Source organism: Hyperoodon ampullatus (genome assembly GCF_949752795.1).
Source record: "Hyperoodon ampullatus genome assembly, chromosome: 7".
NCBI classification, from domain to species: Eukaryota; Metazoa; Chordata; class Mammalia; order Artiodactyla; family Ziphiidae; genus Hyperoodon; species Hyperoodon ampullatus.
In genome coordinates this window covers 102,076,153-102,089,206 of record NC_136920.1, presented here as the reverse complement: position 1 = coordinate 102,089,206, position 13,054 = coordinate 102,076,153, and positions in this window count along the sequence as shown.

Below are 13,054 nucleotides of genomic sequence, written 5' to 3'. Positions count from 1 at the left end.
CAGAAGCTAGTTAACAACTTAATTATGTCACTAAAACTTAAAATGAGGACCCATTCTTAAGGCTATAATCAGAACTAACCCGCTGCATCTTCCATTTGTCATTAGTGTCTTGTCTCCGCTGGGACCCACAGATCTCTTATTCTGTGTTTGCACACAGCCAGTCTTACCCTGTATTTACATTATTCAATTTCTTTTTTCCACCTCAGATTTCTTAGCTTGAATTTAGCCAGCTCCATTTCTATCTCTGATAATTACACTTCACCAGTTTAACAAGCAGTTGTTAAATGTGAAGCATTATGTTCAAACTGAACATTGAGCTTACCCGTCCTTGTATCATTTGAAAATTTAGTTAACCTCATTCATCATTTAAAACCATAGTTTCCAGCTTTTTTTTTTTTCACTGTGACACACAATAGATGAAATGAATGTATCAGATAATTCCTTGGATCTATCCATTTAAAAATAATTTCTCGAATACCTACTATGTGCCTGCCACACACTGTGTCAGATGTGACACACAGCCGGATATCAGGCTAAGGCTTAGACAAGTGGGATTGTAGGTTATGTACATTTCCCAACATGGTAGTTATAAAGCTCTTTTTTTTTTTCTCCTGTTATACATTCAGTCATTCATTCAAAATGTTTTCACATACGTACTTTGTGTCAGGAAATACGCTAAGGTCTAGGCATATAGTGGTAAATAAGACAGACACAGGCTCCATCCATGGAGCTTACATTCTAGTAGGGAATGAAGCCACATCAGAACACAAGTGAGTGCAAGAGAATTTGCTGTGATCAGTTTTTGTTTTATTTTAAATTGTGTGCAGCTCTTTCTAGTCTCCCTCCTCTTTCCCTTCCCATCTTTCCTGTTCTTTAACTCTTCAGTCCTGAAGCCATTAGGTAAGTCAGAGGAAGGTAGCGTCCATGTCCGGGGACATAGGGGGACTTGGTGGCTTAGATCAGAGTGTCACGGCGGAGCAGGATGAGGAAGATGTCCTTGCAGAGCAGAAGTCTGGTTGGGGTGTGGCTCAAGTGAGTGAGGAGGCCATCCACACAGGCCAAGGGGCAGCAGCTACGATGGCAGATGGGCTGCACAGGGGCGCTGATGAAACAAGTAAGCATGCTAAGGGTAAGAAGCGCCAGGCTCCTCGCCATCAGAGAAGGGAGCTGCAGATATGAAAAAAGAGAAAACTGGAGTGGGCTCTGCGGTATTAGATTGAAATTAGAAATATCGGTGTGATCTCATGGTTTTCAATATACCATGTATATATATACATATATCCTCTAGCTGGCACTCAGATCTTGGCTTCTAAATAACATTCTCCAGTAAAATAAACCAGGATTCCTTTTTTTTTTTTATTCACTACTCCAGTTCCTTCATAGTTTTGGTTTTTTATTTTGTTTGTTTTTTGTTTTCTTTGTTTTTATTCAAGGGCTCCTTTTTTTTTTTTTTTTTTTTTTTTTGCGGTACGCGGGCCTCTCACTGTTGTGGCCTCTCCCGTTGCGGAGCACAGGCTCTGGACACGCAGGCCCAGCGGCCATGGCTCACAGGCCCAGCCGCTCTGCAGCATGTGGGATCTTCCTGGACCGGGGCACGAACCCGTGTCCCCTGCATCAGCAGGCAGACTCCCAACCACTGCACCACCAGGGAAGCCCAAGTACTCCTTTTTTAATTGAAATATAGCTGATTTACAAAAGGGCTCCTTGAAAAAATTGCTGATTCCATGGCCAGAGTAGGGAAAATACTAGATTAGCTTGGAAAATTTTTTTGTGCAGGAAGGCAAAGAAGTATCCAAGAATGATGGGTATGTGTCAGTAGGTCACAGGAGCCAGCTTACAGTGGGCAGCATTGGCCAAATGTGGGATAATTTCAGCATCAAAATAAATAATTATAGTGATAGATTATAAACCATTGGATAAACAGGAAACCTTACTGATATAAAATAATAAATCAATAACCTAATAGTGGATTGCAAACTGTAGAAAGAGTTACCAGATGAAGGCCTAGGAAATAGCATGCCCAGAGATGGAAAAGCAACAAAACCAATTCTGTACACCCCCTCTTTTGTTTCCTTTAAAGAATATTAAGTGGTTAGTAATTGCTCACTAATCTCAAGTTATTTTTGAATCCTGAGTTTGAACAGCAGAATGAAATAATGTCTATACTGAGTCACCGAAGCAAGGGCATCAGGAGAAACCAGTTTTTCAAAATAGAATAAGACCAGGTAGGGCTTTCCTGGTGGTCCAGTGGTTAAGACTCCATGCTTCCACTCCAGGGGGTGTGGGTTCGATCCCTGGTCGGGGAACTAAGATCCCACAGGCGGCGCGGCCAAGAAAAAAAGACCAGGTATAGGTTTCAAAAATACAAAGCTATTAAATATGTATTATCACGGAATAGACACTAAAGAGTTTTCTATCAATATAATGAGTTACATATTTTAACCAGCAAAATTTAGAGCCCATCAAGGGCTCAAAATTTGTGCTATTCCGTTCTTATTTTTTCTCTTATGGCTTGTGTTTGGTGCAAAGCAATATCAAGCAGAGTCCATACTTGTTTGGCTGAACTGTTGTAATTAGAGGAAAATGCCAGTGAACATTTCACGTAAGGCAACTTCTGCTAGGAAGCTAGAAACTGCTTTAATTGTTTCCACCACCAGGTGGCAGTGTTAGGGTACCATAGAGATTTTACTTACTACTGTACTGATGTTTATTGGTTTCTGACAAGTAACTTTCTGCAACTACAAGGGAAAGGGAAGTAAAAATGATATAAGGAGAAATAAGACAGTAAAATGAAGTAGTTAAAATCGTGGGTTCTAGACGCAGCGTGTCTAGGTTCTAAATCCTGCTTCTGCCACTTACTGGCTGTGCAATCTTGAACAAACTACTAAATTACTTAAGCCTCATTTTCCTCATCTTTAAAATGAGGGTAATGTTACCTACCTAAAAGTGTTGTGAGAATAAAATCATGAATATATTCAAAGCATTGACACACGTTAATGTGTTGAATTGCGTCCACCAAAATCCATATGTTGAAGTCCTAATCTCCAGTACATCAAACTGTGACCCTCTCTGGAGATAGGGTCATTGCAGACATAATTAGTTCACAAGAATGAAGTTATTCAGGTGGACTCTAATCCAATATGGTCAGTGTCCTCTTAAAAAGGGAAAACTTGGACACAGACACTCACAGAGGGAGAGCATCATGTGAAGATGAAGGCAGACTTGGGGTGAGGATTCTACAAGCCAAGGTCCACCAGAGATGGGCAGCAACCACCAGAAGCTAGGGGAGAGGCATGGACCAGGTTCTGCCTCAGAACCCTTGGAAGAAACCAACCCTACCAACACCTTGATCTCAGACTTCCAGACTCCAGAACTGTGAGACAATACTTTTCTGTTGTTTAAGCCTCCCAGTCTGTGGTACTTTGTTACAGCAGCCCTGGGAAAGAAAGAGCATGTGAAAAGTACTAATCATATTAGCTGTTATTAGCCCTGAACACGTTTAATATAACTGTACCAAGGCAACAAAACCATTTCTACTGTAAATTAAAGTGCATTTTCCAGCTGTCATGGATTTAGATCTTACACACACACACACACACACACACACACACACACACACACACCACCCAAATCATGACATTCTATGGAGCAAGAGAGAGCAAAACTCCCAACACAGGGAGGGGGATTTCAGTGAAACACAGGAAGATACCTGCTAACAATGAGAATTATAAGGTCTTCATTCTCTGAGGAGCTCACACAGAGGCCACATGACTCCCGAGAAGGGGTAGGATTTGGAGCCCTGTGGTTTTGAGCCTCCCAGCCACACCCTATAAAAGTGTTAGTTCTTCTTAGCAGAGGGGGCCTCCTGCTGGTGGGAGAGTTGAATTTAATAACTGTAGCATCACTCTTCATCTCAGGGCATGAATTTCAGTCATTTTCCTTTGACCCTAGAAAAGCTGGGAAAGGAAAGGGGGCAAAGAAGCTTGGTGGTAGGTTTTTTTTTTTTCTTCTCTACCAAGATCTAGAATCTCTAACAGCCAATTTTATTAAAGACTGAGGTCAGTTAGGTAGTATTAAGGCTGAGGAACTCTGCCCCTAAGCCCCACTCCCAATCCTATGCCACACGTGTCCTCAACATTTCACCCTGAGCCCTACCCCACAGACAATGAATATAAGAGTCTTGAATAAATTGATCTGGAATAGGCAGCACTGCAAGTTGCCATACTTGGCAGATAACTCCCCCCAAATCATCCCTTCCTCAGGCTCAAAGAAGGGACTTGGGCCCACTGGGTGGGCTGGAGGGCTGTCAGCAGTTAGGGGAATTTAGAGTTGTCTCTTTTGTGTGTACGATAAAGAGAACATAGGAGACATTACCTACGAGGTAATGGGTTGGATTGGAATTTTAACTAAAAGGAATTATGGATGTGGGGACTTTGTTTGGTTGCTGAAATGAACCAACCAACCAGAAAAGACATCTTGAGACAACTGAAAAAGACACCTTCCGTCCCACTCCGTTTTGTCTAGCTAACTCTAATTTGTCCTTTATGACTCCATCTTCAAGCTTATTTTTTTCCATAAGGCCTTCTCTGATTTCTGTACTTATCTGTCTTAATTACATGGAGAAGCACAGAGTCAGGAACTTTGTATGTTCACCTCTGCATCTTCAGCATCTAGTTCAATGCCTGGCCCATAACTTATCTTCCTGATTGGGCTGAAAGTACCTTGAGATCAAAATATTTATCTGAATGATTTTCATATCTTTCCAGAGTGCCAAGAATAAAGCTTCATACACAGTAGGAGATCAATAAATACTTGTTAAATATACAAAGGACAAAACGTAACAAGCGAGCTCTTTCTTTCTAGATTTCAAGGGAAAACATAATAAATAATCATGATACCAGAGCCAAACAAATCCAAAGGAACCTCCAGGAAACAAAAATGTGCAAGTGTGCCAAGAGGTTTTACAGAGTAAGTCCATATGGGATTTTAAAAAACAACACAGTGCTGTTGGACTTTATTGTGAATTGAATGTGCCAGTACCAATGCTGAAGAAGCCATCCCTAAAGCCAAATACCAGCACTTGTTTCCCAAACACTGATTAAAACAAATATTTTTCAGTTGCCATAGCTTTGGGATATATTTTTGACATGCACAATGAGCACAGCAAATGATATGGAAACTCTGGCCCCTTTCATCTCTGTTTCACATTAAGGAACCCAACCACACTAGTGAGGCCAGAAAACACCAGCTTCACAACTACAAAGATAACTTTCCTTGGGTCCAGGCTGCCAACCCCAGTACCATCATTGTGATGATTTGTCATTCCTACCAGCAGCATGTGCTGTAAAATTGTACACAGCTTCCAAGTAGCCTTCAGGTTTGGAAACTAGCTAAAATTAGACTAAGCCCTGTGTCTCTGCATGAAAGAAGTAACAATATCTTTAATACTGTGTGTAGTCCTTCTATATTATTTTAATTTTTTATTATGGAAATTTAAGAGCATATACAAAATTAGAGAGAAGCTGTTTACCCAGCTTCAACAATTACCAATTGTGAAAGGAGAACTCAAGACTCAGAACCATTAAGAAAAGACTTTTTACTTTCACTATTTTGCAAGGGAGACGATACTTCAGAACAACTGTGTTCTCCAAACAAAGAACATAGCAGGTATTTAGAGAAAAATGAGAAGTTGTCAGGATTACAGTCAGATATCAATATTGCAAAATTCAGGAGTAAAGTTGTTTGTATTAGGTTGTTAGCAGCTTACAAGAAGGGTTCAGGTCTTCATTCAGAGGCTAGTGTTAGGATGTTTCTGCCTTTTTTTAGTTTATTTAAAAATGCCAAATGTTCGAAGTTTCTTTCTTTGTTTGTTTGTTGCAGTGGGGTGGGTTTTGACTGTGGTACATAATGAGCTAAGTCAAGAGGGTAGCAGAACAAGTATCACTCCTGCTTGCTTGGTGAGTTCCCGTCCCTGAAGCATAGGCATATAGATTTGTTCAGCAACTTTCCAATTCATGTCATTAACTTGGTGGGTTTTTCCTATTTGGCCAGTTTAATTTATATAGCAATCATAAGAGGTATTGATTCATATGCAAAGATTTCCTTATTGTATGGTTTAAAAGAACTAAAGTCTTGTGATGAATTAACATCTGTCTAGAGGCTTCATAAAGCTCCTAGTCATAGGTTGATCCCATCAGCATTACAGAAGTACTGTGTTTGAATCAATGTTATCCACTTGTCCTTTCTATGTCTGGGAACAAAAGGCATCCAGTTTGCCTCTACCAAGCTTTACCTGCAGTAGCTGTATAACTGGGGTGCTGTTCCTTCTCTGAGATCCCCAAGTCAGCCCATGTTCCTTGTCTGTCAGGAAGTAGCATTCTTTATTAACTGTAAGGCCAAGATTCCACTAGCCATAGAACACGTACAGGTAAGTTTTCTGGAAGGATTTGTTCTGAACTTATGTAAATAATGACATGGTCATGAAAAAGTAAAGGGAAGCAAAATATGGCACTTTGTGTAACAATAGTTGTTCTGTGTGTTTTACAGACAAAGCCAATCAGTATGTGTTACTATTTTCCTCAGAATCATTTTTCTTAGTGATCATCTTGCAATTTCTACAAGTATGAAATCACTGTTGTACATCTGAAATTAACATAATGTTATATGTCAATTATATTTCAATTTTTAAAATAAAATGTTGTAAGTTTAAAAAAATCATTTTTCTTAGGTTTTCCTCTTGATTTATTACCTTATAATCATTTTCTAAGATATTTTATAGATTTTTTTCCTGAACTCTGGGAGACCAATGCAATAAGACACCATTTTAAAGTGTTTTGTTCCACTTTGTACATAGTTAGCTTGTTAAATCAAAAATTAGTGCTAAATCAGGAAGAAAGGGGTGTTCTTATTTGCCCAATAGAATATATCAATAGAATATTAGTCATAAGCAAATATTTCATCTTAATTTCCTTCCATCCTAGATAATTAATTACTTATCTTGTAATCTTGGTATATGATTGGCTGTCTACTATCACAAAATCATCTGCTTTTGAACTAAAAAAAAAAAAAATGTCCTGGAAATCCTCAGTCATCATTCAACCATGCATTTGGTGACATCAGCTTAGAGTGGAAAGCCTGTACCTGTGAATCTATTCCACTTGGTATCAGTAGTAAAGAGTACAGGCTTCAGGCCTTTCCTGAGGTTATGATTCTTTTAACGTTTCTTCCAGAAGACTCCATTACTGGTCTATAGTGTAATAACAGGTGTGTTTAGGCAAGTGTTAAGGAAAGAAGAAACCACCTCTTGATGACAGGACTGAATGGCTTGGGTTAATGTACTATAATAACTAACAGTATATACAAGAAGACAAGTGAGACATAATGCATAAATATTTTATAAGGGTTTAATCAATAATTACCCTGAGAGTAGTAATAATATGGACAATTAGGGCATTGAGAGATCTCCAGGGTCTTTTAGTTTATTCCATTAAGTGTGTATTTTATTGTAACTAATTGACACAGGTATTTTTTAAATTAATTTTTATTGGAGTATAATTGCTTTACAATGTTGTGTTAGTTTCTACTACACAGCAAAATGAATCAGCTATACATATACATATATCCCCTCTTTTTCAGATTTCCTTCCCATTAAGTCACTACAGTGCGTTAAACAGAGTTCCCTGTGCTATACACCAGCAGTCCCCAACCTTTTTGGCACCAGGTACTGGTTTTGTGGAAGACAATTTTTCCACGGACCTGGTTGCGGGGTGGGGTCGGGTTTGTTCAGGCGGTAATGCAAGCAATGGGGAGCAGTGGGGAGCAATGGGGAGCTATGGGGAGTGGCAGATGAAGCTTCACTCGCTTGCCCACTGCTCACCTCCTGCTGTGCAGCCCGGTTCCTCACAGGCCGTGGACTAGTACTGGTCCACAGACTGGGGTTTGGGGACCCCTGCTATACAGTATGTTCTCGTTAGTTATCTATTTTATACATAGTATCAATAGTGTATATGTGTCAATCCCAATCTCTCAATTCCTCCCACCCCTCCTTCCCCCTTGGTATCCATACATTTGTCCTCTACACCTGTGTCTCTATTTCTGCTTTGCAAATAAGATCATCTGTACCATTTTTCTAGATTCCACATATATGTGTTAATATACAATATTTGTTTTTCTCTTTCTGACTTACTTCACTCTGTATGACACTCTCTAGGTCCATCCACGTCTCTACAAAGGACGTAATTTCTTTCCTTTTTATGGCTGAGTAATATTCCATTGTATACATGTACCACATCTTTATCCATTCTTCTGTTGATGGACAATTTAGGTTGCTTCCATGTCCTGGCTATTGTAAATAGTGCTGCAATGACCATCGGTGTGCATGAGACACAGGAATTTTAAACTACAAAGCTGTGAATAAATTTTGTTGACAGTTACCATGTTGGTCTTTGCACATGAGCATGAGTATGCTCTATTCATCCTGAAGACACACAATTGCTGAAACATGTTCATTTTAATATAACATAACATTATAACATATGTAATATAACATACAACATGTAGTATAACATATAACATATTTAATATAACATAACAAATTTAATAACATCTGACTTGTATGCTTTGTATACAACTGACCTACGGAGGTTGATTTGCCAGCTCTTCCCACACTATGGACTTGACAAACAGCTCTCACAACGAGACAGGCTGGGACCTGGAACCCTTTGCTGGGACCTGGGACCCTTTGCTGCAGTGCTGCAATGCTTGCACCTGGACACACCTCTCCTCAAGCAACAAAATACAAAGAAACTGACTAAAAATAACTGCCTGCATTTGGGGCAAATTCTGGACCCAAAAGATACAAAGAGACCAAAAAGCCCAACTGCCACTTTTGAAGAGCCTGGAGCAAAAACAGGGTGTTGGGAACAAAAGCACGTTACTGAGCTGCCCCCTGCACACAACACCACCAGAGGGGCGGACAGACCACCTAAGTCACCTCTCTGGATGGACACCTGGACACACCCCTACCCTCACCCCATATAAGGAACAAGCTTGCCCCACCTTGGGGAGTGAGCAAACAAAAGAACTGTTGTTTGTTCTCTCTTCCCCCTGCTACAGCAGGGGCTGCAGTAAATCTTTGCCTGAATTTCTTGTCAGGCCTCTGATCAATTTCTATTGATTGGGGAAGGCCAGGAACCCTGGTCGGTAACAACAATACAGAGAATACCAAGGGCTCCTGAGGATTTCTAGCACCCCTCCTTTTACAAAATGAGAAAGTAAATCTTTGGTGCTGTCCAGCAGCTCTCTGAGAAACCTCAAATATAGTTTGATTCTCAAAGACATCTGAGCAGTTTTCTTATTTGAAATTTGGAGCCTGAATTTGTAGAAGTCAGTATAAAAAGTTGTCAAATAGACAAGATGGGCACATAAATCACAGGTGCCTGACCAAGAAACTGTTATAGTCTTGGTTATAGTGAAAATACACACCAGCAAATAACAGTAAGTACTAGGAACTGTAGCCTTTTCAGAAGTAGATTTTTGTTAAAAAGTTATTAAGTTGCATGACCAAAAAAATTCACAAAATGTTAACAGGCTCTCCTGTAAGTATATTTTAGTGACCCCTGGAATCTCTGCTAACTGGGCATAGAATAACTTTTTGCTGTTTCTTGTTCAAAGCAGAATGAATACAAGAAGCTCAATGTTCTTGTGAAATACCTAACTTTCTCTTCATCATCTGTAAACTCCCTTCACTTAATAATTTTAATATTCCATCATGGGGATACATTTAGACATATAAAAATAAATATACAGGGACTTCTCTGGTGGCACAGTGGTTAAGAATCCACCTGCTAAGGCAGGAGACACGGGTTCAATCCCTGGTCTGGGAAGATCCCACATGCCACAGAGCAACTAAGCCCGTGCACCACAACTACTGAGCCCATGCGCCACAACTACTGAAGCCTGCACACCTAGAGCCCCAGCTCCGCAACAAGAGAAGCCACTGCAATAAGAAGCCTGCACACCGCAATGAAGAGTAGCCCCCTCACAGCAACTAAAGAAAGCCCACGTGCAGCAACGAAGACCCAACACAGCCAAAAATAAATTTTTAAAAATTCTTTTAAAAGTAAATAAATAAATATACAGTTAAATGGCAAATATGAAGCTTTTAATTTTAACTTTAAAACCTATTGATCTTAACAGAATAATATGACATAATATTTATCCACATTAAATTTATCGTCTTAATAAAACTGTAACATTCTTCTTGAAGAATAGATGAAATATATCCATTATCTTGTACCCACACCTATATCTCTTTCAATGACTGTACAGCCACAACTGCTATGCATATTAGCTCCAACTGCAACCAAAGTTACCAACTTCTGCTCTCTCAAAGGCCCAGGGGAAACTAGGTGATGGGTAACTAAGAAGGATCTATTATACACAAGCACCTTAGCAGAAAAGCAAGGCCCAGGGAAGGAGGCTTGTGCCCCACAAGCTGTATTACATATCCATTTTGCATTTTTTAAAGTGGCAAAAATGAATACATGACCTAACACAGCCCAGATTTTTGCTTTCTTAGTCAGTCTTGTTCCATCCAAAACTCCACCCACTTCCACCTCACACCAGGTTATTTTGAAGCAAATCCCAGGCATATCATTTCACCTCTAAATATTTCAGTGTGGATCTTTAAAATATAAAGACTCTTTTTAGGCTGTAAACATGACCATAACACAATAATCAATGCGAAAATTACCAATAATTCCTTAATATCATCAAAGATCCAACATCCAAATTTCCATCAAATATCGAATCAGCATCCACATTTCCCCAATTATCTTGTAAATATTTTCAGCTTCTTTATTTGACTTGAGATCCAAATAAGACACATTGCAACTGAGCGATATGTCTTTTAAATCAACTTTAATCTATAGGTTTCTCTGCCATGCTTTTTTTTTTCCCTTGAAATTTTTTTTTAAAGATAGCAGGTTGATTGTCTGTATAATTTCCCGTAAACTGAGTTTGCTGACTGCATCCCTATGGTGTCATTTAACTTGTTCTCTATCCCTTATGTTTCCTGTAAATTGTTAGTTGCATCTAAAGGTTTAATCAGATTCCAGTTCAATGTAGGTGGTTTTGGGTTTTGGTTTCACAGGATGTGTAGTAAAGAACTTAATCTTGTCCCAAAGGAATCCAGCTTTTGTTTCCTGAAAGGTAATCTCTAAGCTCTTGCAATATCATCCCTGATAAAAAATGTTTTTGTTTAGGGCCTCCCTGGTGGCGCAGTGGTTGAGAGTCCACCTGCCGATGCAGGGGACATGGGTTCGTGCCCCAGTCCGGGAAGATCCCCCATGCCGGGGAGCGGCTGAGTCCGTGAACCATGGCCACTGAGCCTGCGCATCTGGAGCCTGTGCTCCACAATGGGAGAGGCCACAACAGTGAGAGGCCCGCATACCGCAAAAAAAAAAAAAAAAAAAAAGTTTTTGTTTGCCTGGGGGCCTTGGGTCACACATAATTGGCTCAACTTTGGAGGGCCTGGAGACTGAGAAGTCACATGGCCAGTCAAAACTCTGCAAAGGAAGGTTCAGGCGAGCTTCCCCGATTAGCAATAATCTGGGCATATTGTCACACATCGATTCTGGGAAAGTTACATTGTGGGAAAGTTACAGTGTCCACAGCTCTGTGAGGAGAAGACAACTGGAACATTCATATTTGGAATTTTCCTGGCCTCTGTCCTATGCACTTTTTTCCTTGATTACTTTTAATCTGTATCCTTTTGATATAATAAACCATAATGGTTAGTATAACAGCTTTCAGTGAGTTCTGTGAGTCCTTGTAGAGAATTATCAAAATTAAGGGTGCTTTTGGAAATTCCCAAATTGCAATTGATGTTAGAGGTGAGAACTGTCTTTAAGAACTTCCCCCTAAACTTCCCACAAGACCACTACAGAGTGGTCAGCCATTGATGACCAGGGCTTAATGCCATTAAATCTTCAGGGACTGCCAAATGGTGATGTTTTATTTCTATCATCTCTGTATTCGTTCTCCCCTCATCATATATATAAATCATATAAAGATAGATATAGATATCTATAGCTACCTATAGATATCTGATATATATTATATAGGAATAACAGGAAAAATAGTTCATTATTTTCTTCATCAGTTTTCAAATCAATGAGGTAGTTCCTTGCATCTTCCATCCAAAGTGTCAATGTCTTGGGTTTTTCATGTCTTTATGTCATGAATGTAAGCATCAATTCATTGAGTGATCATCATTATTGATACTCATAATCTGACCATCTTTAACCAGTCTGGGTGCTAGGAGTGTTCATTGCTCTGAGCACTGGGCCTGTTTCTAGGCCTTTTCAGTGGACAGTGCTGGGAAAAGTTTTTTCATACCTATCATTCATTCATACTGATACTTCCAATTCAAAATTAGAACTACACGTATAATCCTTCTATTTTTGTAGAAGTTTGGAAACTCGTGGACCCTATCAGAATTCCTGAAAGTTATCTGATTAAGACGTTTTAAAATTTCATTAAGTTTACACTTTGTGGGGGTTACAAAAAATAAAGGGAAAACTTTGCAGGAAAGTGTTCAAAAATATCCAAAACATTCAAATGAGAAGGAAACTTAGGGATCATCTAACAACCAAAAAACTCTCATTTATAAATGAGGAAAGGTGGGCCTAGCAAAGTTTAATGAACTTGTGCCCAGTTTCAGAACTCCTTAGTGCCCAAGGCAGAACTAGGACCAGGCCCCCTAACTCCTAATATTATTGTTTCTTTTTTTCTGACTCTTATCCCTAGGGTTACCACTCTCATGGTGCAGAACTGAAAAATAGAGCCGAGCAGAACAGAAAGGAATATGGAGCTCAATTAGGATTTCATAGTGCCTTGGAGGAACCAGGAACTCAGAGCACAGACCTGCACGAAGGAAGCACTACTTACCCACCTTCGGTAGAAAATGTTCGTTTGGTTGATCTTCCAAAGCACTATTAGGTTGCACTGTGTTCTCTCTCCTTGCCTTTTGCCAATAGCCAAGCAGCCTCCT